At 36.6% G+C, this 19,749-nt stretch overlaps 1 protein-coding gene across 2 annotated transcripts in view; it reads left to right on the top strand.

Moving 5' to 3' along the window:
• The window catches only part of PRR16 (proline rich 16), a 148,569-nt gene extending 134,423 nt beyond the window's left edge, over window positions 1-14,146 (top strand). For both annotated transcript variants that reach the window (XM_004949621.5, XM_001232592.7), the window contains exon 3: window positions 12,382-14,146. The gene's annotated coding sequence lies outside the window, so the exon portion shown is untranslated. The remainder of the gene's footprint in view (window positions 1-12,381) is intronic.
• The last annotated feature ends 5,603 nt before the right edge of the window (window positions 14,147-19,749 follow it).

The raw sequence follows: 19,749 nt of genomic DNA, 5'->3' as shown, positions 1-19,749 counted from the left end.
TTGTTTACTTGCTGCTCGTGCTGCTCAGTGCAGTCTTTTCTCCTGCTCTGTGCTGGAATATATTTAGACTCCCCCTGAAACAGTCTAAGATTTGATTTTCAAAGAAATCAAGCTCACTGTTCTATCATATTTAATGCAAGATTGTGTAAGGATGCATCTAGCAATATGCCACCCAGCAGGTATAGCTTGTTGCTGGGAGGATGGCAAGACTTGACTCAAGAAGGAGGCTGTCACTGTAGCAAAAACCTTGTCAGAAGTGAGATGTGAGCTTGTCATTTGTCCACTACATTCCTTGCAGGTTTGACATAACACATGAATATTCATTAAATCAGAATAAGTCCTTCATGATCTATGGCGAGATAGTTTTGGACCTGCTGCAAAAGCTGGATGCTTACAAGTCCATGTGGCCAGATGGACTGCACCCTAGAGTGCTGAGAGAGTTGGCGGATGTGGTTGCCAAGCCACTCTCCATCATCTTCCAGCAGTCCTGGCTAACTGGGGATGTCCCACTGGATTGGAAACTGGCAAATGTGATGCCCATCTTCAAAAAGGGCCAAAAAGATGATCCTGGTCTATCAGTCTCACCTCGGTGCCAGTGAAGGTCATGGAACGGATAATCTCGGGAACCATCATGGACCAACTAACGGTCAACCAGAGGATCAGGCCTAGTCAGCATGGGTTTATGAACAGTAGATCCTGTCTGACAAACCTGATTTCATTCTATGACAAGGTGACCCGCTTAGTGGATGAGGGTCAGGCTGTCGATGTGGTCTACCTGGACTTCAGTAAGGCTTTTGACACTGTCCCCCATAACATTCTCGTGGAGAAGCTGGCTGCCCATGGTCTGGATGGGTGTACGCTCTGCTGGGTGAAGCACTGGCTGGATGGCCGGTCCCAAAGAGTTGTGGTCAATGGAGTTGAATCCAGTTGGCAGCCAGTCACGAGTGGTGTCCCCCAAGGCTCAGTGCTGGGGCCGCTTCTGTTTAATATCTTCATTGATGATCTTGATGAGGGGATTGAGTGCACCCTCAGTAAGTTTGCAGACAACACCAAGCTGGGAGGGAGTGCTGATCTGCCAAAGGGGAGAAGGGCACTACAGAGGGACCTGGATAGACTGGATTGATGGGCCAAGGTTAACAATATGAGTTTCAATAGGGCCAAGTGTCGGGTCCTGCATTTTGGTCACAACAACCCCAAGCAACCCTAAAGGCTTGGGGAGGTGTGGCTAGAAAGCTGCCTGATGGAAAGGGACCTTGGTGTACTGATGGACAGTCGGCTGAATATAATGAAATAGCAGTGTGCCCAGGTGACCAAGAAGGCCAATGGCATCCTGGCTTGTATCAGGAACGGTGTGGTGAGCAGGACTAGGGAAGTCATCCTGCCCCTGTACTCAGCACTGGTGAGGCCTCACCTCAAGTACTGTGTTCAGTTTTGGGCACCTCAGTACAAGAAGGACATGGAGGTACTGGAGCAGGTCCAGAGAAGTGCAATGAGGCTAGTGAAGGGCTTGGAAAATAAATTCCATTTATTATTTCTATTTATTGTCCCAGAACACATTTTTGGGTATGAAATATAAATAAAAGCAAGAAATAAAAGCAAGCTATTCCAGTCTTCTTCACTTGAGAACTTTTGGATTCCTCTTGATTCTTCTTTTAGGCATTAAGAGTTAAAAGGCTCTTAAATAACTTTAAGAGAAATTATATTAAGGATGAGTATATTTATCAGCATTATCTTTAGAAAATAGTTTCACCTTGCCAAAGCAGCTCCTGTTGGCTTTGCAAGGGAAATGAAATCTGTTGTATTTTTTGTTGTTATTTTATCAGACAAGAATTCCAAATAAGGTACTTGACCTTTCCAGCAGTCCAAAGCATTGTTTTTTACTCAGAAAGAAAGAAAGAAAGAAAGAAAGAAAGAAAGAAAGAAAGAAAGAAAGAAAGAAAGAAAGAAAGAAAGAAAGAAAGAAAGAAAGAAAACAGAAGTGTGTTGTGATTTGACAGAGTTGATTGTCAGCAATTTGCAAGTGGATTATCCAAATTATGGATTCATGGGCTGTACTATCTCTTTGCTCCCAAGTATATTGTTTTGTCAGAGTCCTTAACAGGGGACACAATTTTTGTTTAATGCACCAGTGTCATATGTGTTGGATAATTTCCTTACTCTTGAAGGCTCACTCAACAAAAGTGAGATTATCCTTTGAACTGCTGATATGTGATCATGGCCTGTCAGTGACCAGTATTGTTTTGTCTAAGCTAATATTTGTGCTTATTTTTTTGGAAATTTTAGTGTTAAGAGAAAAGAAGGAATACAGGAAAAGAATATAAATCTGAATAGCCAAAAAGAATTACTTTTCTGGTTTTTTTTTATTTTTCTTTCTTGTGTACAGGTAACAGTTCACTGTCTTCCAGACTCTTTCTAACTCTGATACAAGTGGCCAACAGAGCTTCTGGGGGTCTTCTGTCTTTTTCAGTTTTATTTGTTGCATTGATGCTCACTCTTATCCTTTTTACCTCTTCATTACTTTAAAAGAGTAATGGAAGTCATGGGGGACACATGAACGCCTCCCAGAGCATCTGCTGTGATTTCCAGTGACCCTTACAAGTACAGATCATCTCCATGCAAGGCTGTGGCCGCAAACAGTTTGATATTAGGCTTTAAGATTATGCAAGTGAGAATTTGCTTTGTTTCAAATACGTAAACTGAATGTTACAAAATCATAGGAAAGGTTTAAAGGATAGATTTTAAACTATAGGATAGATGTAAAGAAAAAAATGTAAAAAATAGTCTATTTAACAAATATGTTTTGTTTTTTCTTTTATATATATATATATAACTCTGTTAAGCAGACTTTGAAAGGTTAGGGAATCCTTATTAACATTAAGTACTTCTAATAATTTTGACTGATTCAGTAAGAGGTAGCCAGTTCTGCATGCATTAATTATAGAAACCAAAGTCAAGTGTGTTTGCTGCATACCAAGGCAGATAGAAATCCCATGCTACCTGAAAAAGGATTAACATTGATTTCAGGCTTCTGTTCTGTGCAGGTGAGGAAGTGCTTGAAGAGGTGTTTCAAATGGCCATTTGTAACTCATTTTCCAGTGCTGCAAGCTCCCTTGGTTTGGACTGTGGCTTGGAAAACAACATTGGAGAGGAACTTAGCCAACTTAGTGGGCACACAGTAGGTTTAATGTCTCAAACACAATTCCAATCTGTAGATCCCATTCCCCACCCTTGATTGAAATCACACTTTTGCAAAACAGACTTTCTTGTATATATGACTGTGATACACAGATCCAGTTTTGTTCTTGTCTTTAACTTCAAGGCAGTCCATCGAAATGACAGACCCCTGTTGTGAACAGCTCAAATATTCACTGATTCCATAGTTGGCAGTGTTTTACTGGCCATACAAACAGTGTATCTGAGGCCTGTGCTTAATGTGCGAAGCACTGCACTGCATATTTTGCTAGTAACCTTTGCCTCAGCAGGATTATCAGCAGAGCTTACTGGTATGTATGAATTTTGAGCTTCTATTATTGGCTAGAGTTTTATCTATTTTGTTAACCAAATCACTGCAAAGCCAGATGAGCACAGATTCTTGTATTGAATCAGGACTAGCCAGCCACGTTCTCTGTGCAAGTCAATCTGCACTGGCAAGACTTGCAAGATTATGAGATTTGCAAATGCAAATGCAAATGCAAAAAAAGAAAAAAAAAGAAAAAAAAAAAACCTTTTATTTTAAATCACATGATTTCATGTTGTGAGCCAAGACTTTGAGCATATTTGATGGACATGATGAAGGTTTTAATACTGAGATGCTTTATGATTTTGAATTTTTCTTATGATAAGAGATCAGAAACTCAGGTAGTCTCTTGCCTATGAAATAATCCCCTTTCCCTGCTGAGGCTAATCAGGGATATCTTAGGTGACAACTGAAAGAAATAAAGTTCCTCAGAGGCTAAGGAGAGATAAGCCTTGTTGCTAACCTTATGTTTGACTGTCCCATCTGGTTGTGTATGACACTGTACATCATTAGATATGAATTAGGAAAAAAAAAAAGTTATCATTAAATTTGTCAAAAAATATTGCTTCATTCAAGTCTCGACTCATGGGCAGTAAATGGTGACAGGACGAGGGGAAATAGACTCAAGTTGCATCAGGGGAAGTTTTGGTTGGATATCAGGAAACACTTCTTCACAGCAAGGGTTGTTAAGCACTGAAATGGGCTCCCCAGGGAGGTGGTTGAGTCACCATCCCGGATGTGTTTAAAAGCCATTTGGATGTGGTGCTCAGGGACATGATTTAGCGGAGGGTTGTTAGAGTTAGGGTAGGATGGTTAAGTCGTGGTTGGACTCGATAATCTTTAAGGTCTTTTCCAACCTGAGCAATTCAATGATTCTATGATTCTATTCTGTGATCCAAAGTAGACCTGTGAAAACAATAAAGTGAAATGTTAGTCTTCACTTCCTTTGTTTTTCTTCCAAAAAAGCCCTGAAATTTTCTGTTTTGTTTCAAATGGCATGCTGTGTCACACCAACATAACACAATTCCAAAACCTCCTTTGTAGGATTACTGAAATTAAAAGGCACCATTTTGAACACCTACTGGAAAGATTAATTGTGTATATCTCTGATACATCTGCCTTTTAAACATCAGTTGCACATGGCTGGAGCTGTGCATAAACTTGCAGTACACACTCCTCATTGCTGCAGAGCCTCAGGGTCATTCTTCCCCTGATGGATTTCTGCCCAAGATTCAGCTATGAGCTTCTCATTTTCTAGCAGCTAAGAACAGAATTCTCCACTCTCAAGAACCTTGACACAAACTTCTTTCATTTTATAATAAAGAATGTGAATATGAGTATATTGACCGAGCAGTATAGCATAGAATTGTTGTGACCTGCTGTATCATGTCAGCATGTTTTGGGAGAAAAAGGCAAGGCAGTGTTGGTGATCACACCTTTTTGGCGGTGAGGGTTATTTTTAATTTTCTGTAGGAAAATGTTTATGCCAAATGACGAAGGAAAGAATACTTCCTGTAAAATGTCTGTTAGAAAGCAACGTGTTGTCAGCTAGTCATGAGTTATTTCAAACCTCAATGGGCAAATCTGGAGAAAGGCTGTGCCAAGGTATTTACAGATATCTTCTGATGTGTTTAAAGTCTTTTTTTGCTTGCCGAGTAGGCATAATTTTGCAGAGCTGGTGGACTGCTTGATTAATTTGAAATAGAAGAAAGATCAATTAATGACCAAAAAAAAAAAAAAAAAGCAGAAATATTGATAATTACATTATGTACTACACGATTCCTTTCAGCTATATACTTTTTTAAGAAAATAAGAAAGTGTAGAGCTGCCAGTACCCTTTCCAGCTCCAGGCTAAATATGAAATGTTATTCCTGTCAACAGGAAGATGTATTCTGGGAAGAATGGTTTTCAAACTATTTGTGTTTCTATAAGACGTGTAGTTATGAAAAAAAAAAAAAACCCTCTAAATTTTGAAAATGAAAACCAAACCCCCTTGACTTTCTCTTGGCTGACTTCAAAGTATAACGCATTAAAAATGAATTTTTAAGGAACAAACAAAAAACTACCACAGAAGAGGAGGGATTTGCTCTTTAACCTATCAAACCTTCCACTTCTTTGACTGTCTGCCAACAGCTAGAATATAAGGCACCTTCAATAAATAAATGAAGGGCAATGATGGTAGTATGCTTAGATTAATCCTTGATGAAATAGGTACAGTACTGATAGAAACTTTCCAACAGTATATACTGGAAATGAAATTCTGAAATTCTTTGGCAACTCTTTGCAAAAGGTACTTCATGTTTAGTATTTTTATTTCATTACTTGCTTGCTGGTATCACCTGTGGTAACCTAGCTGGATAAACCTAGATTGGCAGTTCCTCAAATGTTTTACTAGCTAATTTCTCACTAATCATTAGAAACAGAAAGTTAATTCTGTTGGGAATTTAGCCATCTTCTGCATCTCTTTCTTTTCCTGATCTCTGTTCTACCTCCATTTGACACAAATACACATTCAAGCTAATTAGTGAAATTTACTTTGACCCAGCATGAAAAGGAGGGCAAAAAGAAGGGCAAAATGATTAAAACAGCGACACAAGTTACCCAGTTGTTAGGTTTAAAAGCCTATTTTTAAGCCAAAAGAACTGCAGGAAGAATGAATGGATGCAGTTTGTGGAGCATATTGTTCTCCAGATTCCTACAAAGGACTGCATGTCTGCATTTTGGACACAGAGCAGGATCCCCTCTGATGTTCAGCACAGGGATGGATGATGCTAAAAGCAAGTTTGTGCTTACCTCAAACACTAAAGGGCCTATTTGTTTGTTTGTTTCAATGTAAAGAGAGCTCATAGGAGGTATCAAAACTCATTTCACAGCTTGTTCTTGCAGGTTCAGTGTTCCGGAGTATTTACCTTCTGAGCAGGTGAAACCAAAATCTGTAATTCTAAATCTGTAAATAATATTCAAATAATAAGTTTTTCTTAATTAAGAAATGTAATAAATAAACATTTCACACCTGCTGTTCAAGTTCCATCACAGACCATTACCGGGACTGTCCATACATTAAATTTTGTTTTGATAGTATCATTAGTGTTTCTCTTCTAGAGATGAATCTAAGCTGATAGTAGCTCATCTACTGCTGTTGTCACACCTGCATAGTCCTTTTGAACTATGGGGTTGAACATAACCTTGCGAACAGCAGCCTGTTGGCAATCTTGTGAATATTTTCCAATATCTGTCCTGTAGTTATCCCTAGTCAGTAGAAGGAGAGAATTAATACATGTATGCAGATACTATAAATATATATGAAACATACATAAATATATATATAAAAAATAAAAATCCAAAAATATTTTCACGCATATTTAAATATAGGAATGCATTCTATTAGAGGCATTGCTAAGCAGGCATTTAAGTACACCTTGCTTTGGCTATTTAAGGAAGTCTACATCAGAGTCCTAACTGTAAGTGAAACCTGTGAATACCCATGTCTTGAAAAGGATAGCTCAAATATTATATCATGTACTAGCATGGAGAAGCTGATTTCCTCTTGGATTAATTCTTGATTTTTCAGTGTATAGTAGTCAAATGGAAGACAAAATGTAGTCCAAATGTAGTGATTTGAGAAAACAGCTGTTCTGTGTACTAGTAAACAGAGATAAAATGAAGAAATGGACACTCCCAGAACACTTGTGAGCACTTGTCTCGTGAAGGATATATCATAACAGACACAAAACTAGTGGAAGAAGAAATAGGCTTCCTAGCTGTGTATTTATCTTTAGCACAACTAATTCTATCTTTAAACATGAAAAAGTAATGTCTAATAATAATAATAATAATAATGTTTCAAAAATGTTAAAACGTGGAATGAAAATGTCTCAGCCAAAAATATTTGAGGAATTTTAAAATTTACTTATGTACTTCATTTACTTGTCAAGAAAGCACAATCTTACTTCTCTAGCAAAATTTATGTATACTTACTAGAGAAAGGGCCTCCTACCATGACACAAAGCTGTTAGAGTTTCCCAGGATACATGAACAAGATTTTCTCCAGTTTTCCACTCTTTTCATTTTAGCATTTTGGAGTTAATGTTTTGGGGTTTTGGCAGAACTCATGGGTTACCCTAATGTAGGATACTGACTTCTATATTGTCAAGATATCACATGGTAGTTTTGGTTGCCCAGATTTTAGCTCTGTTGAGGATTGAAAAAAAGAGGCTTAATTACCCGTTGTCAGTCCCAAAAATTCCTTCTCTCAAATTTGAAATGTCTGGGACATTATTGAAAAAAACACTGCAACATTTTGTTCAGTAATTCAAAAGAAGCACACAAAATTTTGTTTCACATATTGGCTACTTGCATTCATTGCATGGTGCTTTTTCCATGATTTTTTTCATTTCTGTACACATGTGCATACCTATACTTACACATACACACAGGTAGGTTGCCACAAAAGTAATGCCTGCTATTTATTTCAATGGAAACTACAGTTCCACTGCCATCTGCTGCCATGGCAACAAAATGTAATGGAATATTTGTAGGAAGGATCAACCTCTACTACCATATTATCAACAGCCACCTCTGATATCATGGGCCTACATCATAAAATAGGAGGTGTTACTTTTGGAGCAGCCCTCATATATTATATATATATAACTGAGTGGCAGCAGCTCTCAAAGCCAATATTCTGATGCTCATTTTGTTGGGCAAACACATGAAGACAGTAGACTTTTATTAACACTTTACTTAAGCAGTATGTGTTCAGTCCAAAGAGTGCATTTAATAGATGCTTTCATGATATACTTCATGACACAGTCTATAGATTTCTACTGAGGGCTAGATTTGTAGAATTATATATAGAGCTACTTTTATAGAAAGCTCTAGAGATGGAGCAACAGGTCTTGATAACTTAATCACGTAAGGAAAGATTGGCAAGGTAGTAAGAATGATGCTACTGTAGAAACTAATACATGCTGTCAGTATATAGAAAAAATGTTATACATAGGAAAAAAATGAAAATGAATAATGGCAGATGTTTTAAATTTGCATGCATACCATTTACAATCTTTTTAGAATCTTTGAGAGAAAAAGAAATGCAATCAGCAATTAGGAATTCTTGTTTTCTATTTGGCAAATGAATTATTTAGAGGCTGAAATGGTAGGAGGATAACTAGATCACACAGAAATCAGTATTCTGGGAAAAAAAGAAATAGGAAGAATTACAAAGTGTTGTGGTGAATTTGTTCAAACTCTGCCTTTTTTTTTATGTTCTAAAGATTTTACTGTCATGGATGTCTCTAGAGGGCAATAAAACAGGTAAAGAAAAAAAAAACACTAACATTGGCTTATATAGTTAAAATGTTGATGGAGGAGTAAAACACTTGGTAAAACATTGTTCTTGCATTTGCAGAGTTCCTGTAATCACAAAATGCAGACACTTTTATCTGGCTTGTGACTAAAAATGTGTGTCTTCTGAAATCCATTGCTTAAATTTATACCTAAAATAATGCTCTAAAAGTCATGGAATATATGTTTTGGACATTAAGGGCAGCCAAGAAATGGCCTACAAAAGCATCCTGTTCCCTAACAATAATTCTTTCTTCTTTTGAAGTAATTGGCATAGTAATCCATCTGACCTGAAACAAAAACTGAATTTAAATAGATAAGATATTCTATATCTGAATGTAAATATTTCCATATCTTTCAGGTGTAACAGAGAAGCTGCAGATGCTGCTACTATTTACCAGTATCTAGAAAACACATGCAATTTAGGAGGGTTTGTTCCTCTGTGATTGCTTTTTCTCATACTTGTCAAAACGTGAGTGAAGCTAATAGATTGGCTGGTGCTCTGACTGCCAGTATGGTTATGCAAGGTAACAGCATATGTTCAATTCATGCTGTTAGTGCAAAAAATAGCTCAAATAATGGAGATTTTAATTAGTTTAGATGAGAATGATTTGAGGCTTATATAACTTAGTATTAATCAAGTCTCTCTCTCTCTCTTGATTGAATGTGAAGCTGATTCCTAATTTTTTCTCTTCTTCTTAATAAAAGGGGCTAGACATAGCATAGAAATTCACATTTACGGTCTCAGTTTCTGCCATCATTGGCAGTCACCACTGCACTTGTCAGTTACAATTTGATAGATGTCTTCTCTATCACTTGTTTGGCATATTTCTATCCAAGCACGGCAGAATCAAAGCACATTTATTATTCACTAATATTATAAATTGAGCTTGATTATCCTTCTACTTTGAACTTGTTTATTCAGTTATAATTGAATAAGTTATTTGGATTTCATTTGAACTTGGAGTTAAACTGAATAAATTCTTGAATGAATTTTCATCTGTGATTTTTCATTTTTCAAGAAAACTGAAAAACAATGGATACTGACAAACAATGGAAAACTGAAAGATTATTTGAGTAACACTGGCATAGAAGTAAAACATATTTGAGAAGAATGAGTATCTGGTTCTAAGTCAGGAAAACAATTACAATGATTTCTTTCAGTTTCTGTTTTTGGAACTGAATATTGGAGCTGCATATGCAAGACTAAGATTGCCAAACCAAAGAAAGAGAAGAAGAATGGGTTTAAGTGAGAAAGTACTTTCCTGTAGGCTGTCTCAGCCCTTGCTCTTTTGTAAAGTCAGGTGGTTTGCATCATACTGACAAGGCGTGCTCCGCTGAAGGCATTTTGTAATGACAAATTAAATGTGGTTGTTTGAATGTAGAACATCCCTGTCAAAATATTAAAAACTATAGCAATAAAAAACAGAACATATTTCTTCAATAACTGACCTATTTTCTCTGTGCCTCGCTTCTTCATCTGCATGATGATGGGTAGCAATTAATTAATTAATTTTTCATTCATCCATTTGAGGTGGAAAGAGGAACTGCTTTTCCTATTTTTAATGCAGGCATTGCCCAGCTTCTGAATTCTTCACTTAATCTTTTAATTTGAATATACTATTTATTAAGTGTAAAGACACACATCACATTTTTCATAGCAGTGCAGTTTGTTCAGTTTAGCAAAGATATCATTGAAAAACAAAAGGCAAACTTTTCTTCTGTGGTAGAGTATTGATGAGATTTAGGAGGATGTCGTACGGTTGTACAACTGGGAATGAATCATCTTGTGTGAGTTGGTGACTGAATTAGAAAGATGCTACAGGAATCGAGGTATGTCTGCTATAATATTCAGATTTTGTGGGCATGTTACCAAATAAGTTCATGAACTGCAACCTAGAGAAGCAAAAAAATATATATTGCTTTACATTCCTACAACTATTCAGCACTGTGCTGTGTTCAGAATAAGTTTGAGGAAGAACTGTTTCCTGATAGGGAACAAGAACTATTTGCAGTATTTATTTCTTTTGATTATTAGTACTGCTTTTGCATGCATGCTTGTTTGTACAGTATCCTTCCTGTTTCATGTTAAACTGAATTCTAGGGCAATACTATTATCTTTGTGATTTTTATGAGGTAGTAACATACACAAATCATTAGACAAAGATATAATTAAAGAAAGAAATTTTGATAGCTGAAGATAGATATGTTTCCATTGATGTGAAGAGTCCTTCATTTAAAAATACAGTGCTAGCAGATACATAAGATATTCATCTTTCTGATTAATGATGTGAGCCAAAGCACAATTGATTAGGAAAAAAATCTTGTCACTCCAAGTCAGCTTTCTCATAAATTTATTATACCATGGCCATTAGATTGTTGGGCTACATTGGGCTGGTGTTGCAATCCAGACAGTATTTCTGACTAACTGACATTTTGCTTTGATTGTGGGGGAAAGAACGTCCATTTATGCGAACTTCAGATTCTATTTTCTTTCCTTTCTTTCTTGCCTTGCTTCACCTTGTCTTGCCTCGCCTTTTTTTCCCATTGTTATCAAAATGAAGCAGTCCAGTTGATATGAAAGAAGAGGATATGTAAATGAAGGGCTAGGTTTATAAAATCCAATTGTAATGGTAAAAAAATAATTTTCGTTCCCCTCACAGTAGGGTAGCTCTATCTGTAAATCACGGCAGGTGGAAGAGAAGTTTCTCATTCTTTCCCTCAGAGAATGTGAGTTTATAAAATAATCCAAGCTACTGCCTTGCCTATCAGCAGGTAAGTATTCAATGGCCCCACTTTTTTGTGCTGCTTTATCTTGTCTAATAAGTAAATACACTGAGCCTCAGTACTAGATTGAAGTATTATTCTCTTTCTCTGTCTCAAGGATCGTTTTAGTGCATTATATAAATTAAAACCATTTCCCAAAAAGACACTGTGAAAGACCTAAATCAAAACACTGAATAGTATTATAGTGATTAGGAAACTTATCTGTCAGGTTATGATCTCCTGCTGAATTTCAATTTCTATTTAATTTGAGAATGGGAGATATAATTGAGATTCATAAGCTAAATTAGATTTGAAGTCTTAAAAGTTCCTGAAATGCATATTTTGTTCCTTTTTTATTAAAATTTCAGTAGTTCTGGTTTGGTTTGAAGCTCTTAGGTATACTGTTAAATTGAATTGTTGGGTTAGGTAGATTAGCAATGAAAATTATCAAAGAGTCATCACTTCAACATCCATATATAGTCCAGGATCTAAGATGGCAATGATCATTTTCTTAGGTTCTATAAATTAATGTAATTCTAAAGAAAGTGGTGAAGTTAAACCCGTTGACCACAGCAGAGAAATAAGGCCTGTATCAGTAATAAACTGTAAGAGGTCAAGTTTCAGAGGTCAAGAATATTACAATCCTTTGAACTCTTGGAAAGTGGAACAATCATTCAAAACTGTTTTGTTTTCTACTAACTTTATCATTTTAAAGTCATGTTTTTATAACTTTGTCCTTGTCTTCTTTTTCACAGCACCTTCAGTCTTGAAGGAATATCTATATCGGGAGGCACGTCAGCTAATTTCTTGAATATTAGATTCATCATTGTGACTTCTTGCAGGCCAGATCTGAAGAGTAACCAGGAACCTGACCCTCCGTGAAGCATGGGAAAGCCCTTCAAGTCAGCCTTAAATTCCACTTAGTGGGAGCAAAGAATAGAGGACTAAAGATCTCGCCCCAGTTCAGAAACGGCTCTCTAAGCCTGGCACTTGAGTTCTGTGCTGAGCAACCGCAGCAACAATCGATGAGCTTTTCGTGGGTCAAGCCAGCATCCAAATATATTTCAATATGTAGCCAAAAGGAGAAATGAAGCACGTAGGTGATAATACGATATAAATGCATTTACTGTAACAGGGGAATTTACTGTCTACGGTAAAAGAAGACCTCTGTCATTCCTTGTACATATTGAAAGCCATACAGGAACAGGGCATCGGTGACGTTAAACTGCTTAAAAGGATGCTGTCTCCTGTTCTCCACCCAACTTTCAAAAAGTTCAGGTGTTAAAGATTGCATCTCAATGCACTTCAAGTTTTGCACTGTCGCTTACATTCAGGGTAATGGTGTGTGCCACCATTTGCACAGATGGCCCCAGGAGATTTTTGACCACAACGAGCTGTATTTTGCTGGGGCTCCAAAAGGTGGAATATAAAAGTTAGAACTGAAGAAAAACATTTGTGCGCTCTTTCGCTATGGGGATCTCTTCACTGAAAGGACTATGGTCCTTTCTTAGGTTTAAATAAATACATACATATACATATATATATATATGTATATATATGAAAAAGCATCAACATGATAAGGTGTGTCTAAAGCGGGGATATAATCTTTTTTAATCGCGTCCATTTTTTTATCATACTGTTGCAAGGAATTTAATCTATCCAATTATACATCCAATCTGTTCCTGTTGAACACTGACATTGTTGTTCCAGTTACTGTTAAAGAGATGAAGTCATTTGTAATATGTATTTGGCATACAAATTTTCTAGCCATTTGTCTATACTTCATGGAGAAATCTAACAGACAAGCAGCATTTTCAGTTTATTTTTCTAAATAAATGTGTTGTTTATATTGTTAGCAGTCACTCATCTGGGCTGGTTTTCATTATCTCCAAAAATGATTTAAAGGCAGAACCAAAACACAGAAATTATTTGTTCATGTGAAGCTGTGATGGTTTGCTGACTGAAAGCTTTAATATAAATATTGTAATTTGTAAAATGACGAAGTATATTTATACAGGCAAATATGTATGGAAAACAAATGGAGGTATTTTAACTCTTAATTTCAGAACATAGTTTATTTTAATATCCATGTGAAGAAATATAGATATATAATGGGATAGATTTTTTATTATCAGTAAGTTTCAGCGAGTGAAGATTTGGGTGTTTAAAAATGAAAGAAATGTCGTCTAGTAAGAGTGGTCTCCCACATTACAGAGAGAGCTTTTATCAAGTGTCTCACCTTATCCAGAAACTGTTTTTAGTTGTCGTGTTTTTTGATTTCATTAGGTTTTATTCTGTTTGTTTCTGAGTTTGTTTTAGCATGTTGGCAAGACCATGCCACTTAATCACTATCAGTTTAAGTAGTTGCGGTGTACGAGGTTGTTCTTTAGAACAATCTGCAGCTTACAGTTATCAGTCATTGTTTCTGTGTACTGTGGACTTTTGTTATGAAGTTACTGAACATTTCAGTGCTAGAGCTGTTTTGAATAAAAGTACATATTTTCCTTTTTTCTTAGTCTATTAGCTTGTGTGTGATTTTCAGAGCACAGTAAAGCACATTGTTCCCAGTGCACTTAAAACATTCACCTTAAATCCGATATCTGATTCATAAAACTGAATTATTTTTTTTTCTTTATTTCCATTGCTCTTTGGAGCCTATTAATTGCTCACTAAGAGAAAACTGTCATTTCAAGAACAAAAAACAATGGAATATCCAAGCCATTTTACCACCCATGGGTTAACCTTGTAATGGGCAGGCATTTTTAAAATATATTGCTCTGCTCTGATAAGTAGTGTATGGGTGTGTGTGTTTGTGTGCGTGCATGCACAGCCATCTTGCCTGAAGTAAATGCACCAAGTCCTGTTACTGCAAGAGACGCTCATTTTATTACGTATATTTGAGAATGACTTTTCTTGTGACTATGAAGCCATAGATTGCTTTTGTGGATTGTCTTGAAATCATCAAATGAAATAATTGAGGAAATACTAGCCTGTCTCATTTCACAAAACTTAGGATCATCTCATGGTTGGAGTTCTTTTTTTTAAAGAAATTGAGCGATCAGTTTCCACCAGTATAGTTGATAAATGCAACCTTTGTATTTGCTAAAGAATGGTGGTGGTATCTTGTTTTTCAGACTAATACTGAGTTGCTGGACAGAACTGAGCACTTCTATTATTATCTAATAACATTTTGAAAAGCTGGGGGGGGGGTTGTTGTTGTTTGTTTTGTTTTGTTTTGTTTTTCTTTTGAACAGAATGCACTCATCTATATTTGAAAATAATCCAATAAAAAATGTAATGAAATAATCAGTAACTACTTGCTAATATTTTTCTGCTCTGCTGAATTCTAGACCAGCACCTGTGTGAAAATCTCACTCTACAAAATTCACCTGAAACTTTCTTCAGAAAAATGCAGCAGATAGGAAGAACAGTGGCCTTGTTCCAGGACAGGTTTTACACTATGTATTGCAAAAAATAGTAAATATAGAAGAGAATGTAGGCCCAGTTTGAGGAACAAATATAGTTAGATGCTGCAAATGGTGATTTTCATCAGTCTCATGCTGTAGTTACCAGCTCTTCATTGACTGGGATTTTCCTACTGGAGAGTAGATTTTAGCACATTTGCACAAGCATGTGTATGTACTATGTCTTTATTTTGCTATCAGGGGTGCTGGGGCAAATCCAGATTTCTTGATCTTTGCAAATTAAATTACAAAGCCTTCTGTATTGCAACATACATGGAGCTGATGCCTGCACACTATGCAGATGCTCCCCTGAGGTAATAGTTCAAAAGAGGAAAATAAAATGCTACTAGTATTTCAGAAGGCTTTTGCAAACGGCTACCACTGAGGCTTTTCTTCATAATGACAATAAGATTATCTAATTCTTTCAGCAGCTGAATTATTTTAAACACAAGAACCATCATCAATTTCTTTTGCTTCATGAGAAAGACATATGTATGTAAAAATAACCATTTTGTAAAGCAGAAACCAAAGACTGTATAATTCCGATGATGGTCAGGATGTTACAGAAGTATCCTTCCCATGGAAGCAGTCTCTGCAGATGTCACATGGCATGCATACCACCAGGGAACAGATTTTTTACTATAGAGGATATGTGTTTCATCCTCACTGAAGCTCTCCAATGATGCTGTGCCTCAGGATAACTGTGGCAGCCTTGGTACCTGGAGAGGGAAGGTACGGGCAGCTGTAGGGTGCCCCTGCTGAAGGCAAAAAGCAACTGGCAGACCCAGGGGCATCCTGAGATGGCTGTACAGGAGCATACCTGCCACGTATCATCCAGTACCCAACCAGCAGTGAGGAGGAGTGAGGGGAGAAGGGTTCACTGAGTTCCAGTGGCAGAAGGACAGGAGGCAAGAACTTCTGCCCAAGAGAAAATTTAAAAGACGTTGGAAAGTCCAAACCTCTTCCTTAACATGACTGAAATTATGAAGTGTATGGGAAAAGAAATGGCTGTTTTTGTTGACTGATTTAACATTGTCCTTTTGTAAGTTTAACGGTGATTTATTTAATAGCAGGTGTTTGACAACATGGCTGCAGCAGCCCAGGATCTCTTCAGTGACTGTCCCTGATGTACAGAGCGACTGAGAGGGAAAATTTTCTTCTGTAAAGGCAAAAATGGTGTAAGGATGAGGCTCATCCTTATAAAAGAAACTAAAGGGACCTTGGGAATGCAGGAGGCTGTAAAGAAGGATTGACTTTTAAACCAAGATCACAACTGAGTCTAAGAGTGGAAAAACAGCAATCGATGAAGTGGTTTGAGATGATACATGTATTGGGGAGAAACCGCAGGGACAAGTTGGAAGGACAAGAATGGCTCATAGAAAGGAAATCAGTCTGCAGAGAGTAACAAACAGTTCACTAAAGAAAAACAAATTCTTAGAGAGCTGCAGAGATTGAATTAATGGTTTTGTTATGGGCTGGATAGTTGAGGATCCGGTGAAGGAAGCATGAGAAGTTAGGTGGATGTTGTGCAACATTTTTTAGCTGAATCTCCATCTAGATTCATTATCTTCATGGGACTGCATAAGCCAGTAAATCTCCCGATAGTTGTGGGTAACTTTGGAAAGCAGAGTTATATCGAAATGAGAATTCCTGCTAAGGAAGAATCTGGAAGTAATCACCGAGAGTTATGTCATGGCAGATGGGACAGATGGGACAGTTTAAAACACTGATTTGAGAGCGCAGAACAAATAAATCCTGCTTAGTGAGAAAGGATTGAGAAAGGGCAGAAAGGAGCTTCTGTGTCTAGGCAGCATGCTATCAGAGGCTGCTGAAGCAAGAAAGTGTTCTCCAGAAAGCTGGGGACTTAGGAAGAAAATGGAAAGGACTGTAAATATGAAAATAATATCCACAGGAAGACATATCGAAATAATTTCAAGATGCATAAGAGATCTGTTAACAAAAAATACAGAAGTCAAGAAACCCTCTTCATCAATTACAAGCAGCAGGAAGTCTGGCAGAGAGAATGCAATCTCGAAAGATAATCAAGGAAAACAGAAGCATTTAGAAGAAATTATTGCCACAAAATTGTTTTCATCGTTTACTTCTGCTCTCACTGTGGAAGAGTTTGGGGAGACTGCTGCACAGAAATATTGCACTATGAGGAAACTCATTTTGAGTTTTTAGGAGTCGGTGCAGAACACAGTGAAGAAAATGTCATAAATAGGTGGTATCTACTCACAGATTTTGAAAGCACTGGTGTGAAATAATTAGTAATTGTGGTGTGTGAAATTCATTGGTTAAAAATTTGATAGCTTTAGCGGTGTGAGACTGCAAATAATGTTGCCAATTTTGAAGTGAATTTGAGGGAGGTTGAGGGAAAAGTATAGACCAAAAAGTCTGCACTGGGCAAATCAATGGAAACTGTAGTCATAGATTATTTGAAAAACTAGAAGGTTTTTAGCAGCACCAAAGTCTGCTAAACACTCTTGAGAAAACAATGCTGCTGACTGAGAGGAAATTTCCTGCAATCATAAAAAAAAATCATAAAAAAGATAAATAATATGAGAGGAAAGCATGAGTTTTCATAGTTGAAAGAGGCCACCAATGAAATCACATAGAACATGTGCTGGGATCCATGTTTTTCAAAATGTTTTTGAGCATGTGGATATGCTGACAGTCTAATAATAGTTATTTCATAAATCTTCTGATCATACTAAGTTACTAAAAGTGGTAAGTATGAATGGTCTAAATGTCAGGTTATTAAAATGGCAAATGAAGTTCAGTGAAGGTACACATAAAAAGTGATCTATATGAAAAATGTATTTAACACATTTCTCTTAAACATGCATTTTGCAATTAATTTTTTATGAAAATGTTAGTGTTGTGCTTAACAAGAAGTCAAAAAACACAAGTGTACAGATGGGAATTATTAAGAAAGCAACAAGGAAGAAAAGCGAGCACCATTGCATCAATCTATGGGTGTATGCTTCGCCATGATATTTAACTTTTTAATACCTTGTGCAGTTTTTATCCTCATCTGGGATTAAAAAAAATGTAATCAAACACAAAGAGCTTCGAAGAATGAGTCACAGTGATAATCAAGTAGCAGGAGTAGATTTTGTCTGAGGAGTGACAGAAAGCAATAGTCATGAGTGGCATCAGGGGTCTAGCACTTCTGGGCACCAAGCAAAGCTGGCTGTTTGCAGTATCAAGAGAAAGAAGGGACTATTTAAGTAATGTGGAGTGAAAGTTTAGAAGTCTGTCACTTAGCACTTTGCATTCCATGTTCTAAGTCTGTTGGATTCAGGAGAGGCTGTATGAAGCAGAGGGAAGTCAGTTATCAAGAGCTAATACATGAAATGGTTCTGCTTCTGGCTCAGGAATGAGCTGTGAACAATCCATGCTAAGAAGGGTATCATGAAGAAGCATTTCTATCTAAGAGCACTTGAGAAAAACAAATCTGTTCCTTACAGTGTAAGCTTTACTCAAGCACTTTAATTTTTTAGAGTTATTCCCAAAAGACAAAAGAATGTAAAGTTTAACTGATGTGTAATGCAACAGAATCGCACCAACCTATTATTATTTTACTCAATTTAAAGAGATTTCCCATTAGTAATTTATAGATTGTGAAATAGTAAGTATGTAATTTTTTTCCAAAGACATCTTCTTAACTTTTGTAGCTGAGAAAGTATGCAAATCCGTTCTATTTGTTATAATTTAATGAGTGTAATATTGAATACTTCTCTGTGTCGCTGTTAAATTTGTGCTACTTCTGAAATGAGACAATATAGATGGCATTAAAAATGTTTTTTCATCTATCTTTAGAAGAAATGCATTTTTTTTTCTAGGTCCTGTGTAAAGCTATCTCCTTTCATATTGCTAATGGAGGCCTCTAGTTTGTTCTTTCTTTTCAAACTACAGTTGTCATCTCTGTCATTATAAAACTAACTGAACTCATCAGTTGGAAATTTGTTACCTAATGATCACGTTCTGTCCCTTTCTGTGAGAAGCAGATATTGCATTTTGGTTTTGTTCTAATGAGCTTGCTTTAATGTAGCTTGTACAAATTTTACCTCTTAGAGATAAAACACTGAGAGATCTTTGCATTTCTTTGGAAAAACAAAGAAAAGGTGCTGACTTTGCTGTAGTCAATTTAAACAGAGTTTTCTAAGAAAAAAAATAAAAGCTGATGTATAGTATCAGGGGAATGAATTAGAAGTGTTTCCACATATCTGGTTATGGGTTTATTCTATTTGAAATGAACAAGGTGATGTTTAGACTGGGATGGAACTGAAATGAATGGAAACACCACTGCATAACTAATCTGCTCCTATTCACCACTTCATACCCTTACCTTTTAGTGAAGTGTTGTCCTGAAGTATGTTTGCATTGAGTATTTTCATTGAGATATCTAATTATGTTGAATGTGAACCCATTACTGATCTCATATGTCTTCATGGAAGTTTAGGCTGGTGGATGATGATTTGCCATTGGTAAATCTGTGTATTGCTCCTGGTCACTGTTTGGTCTTCCAAGTGCTTCGAAAGTAATTCCAACTGAACATCATCTGTGATCTTTCTGGTGTCTAAGGTGAGGCTGCCTAGTTCAGAGTTCCCTTAATCTGTCTTTCTTTTTGATATAGACATAATGGTTGTCTTT

This window comes from Gallus gallus, chromosome Z (genome assembly GCF_016699485.2).
Source record: "Gallus gallus isolate bGalGal1 chromosome Z, bGalGal1.mat.broiler.GRCg7b, whole genome shotgun sequence".
NCBI classification, from domain to species: domain Eukaryota; kingdom Metazoa; phylum Chordata; class Aves; order Galliformes; family Phasianidae; genus Gallus; species Gallus gallus.
The sequence above is the reverse complement of the archived record's forward strand: the minus strand, read 5'-3'. Positions and strand labels throughout refer to the sequence as shown.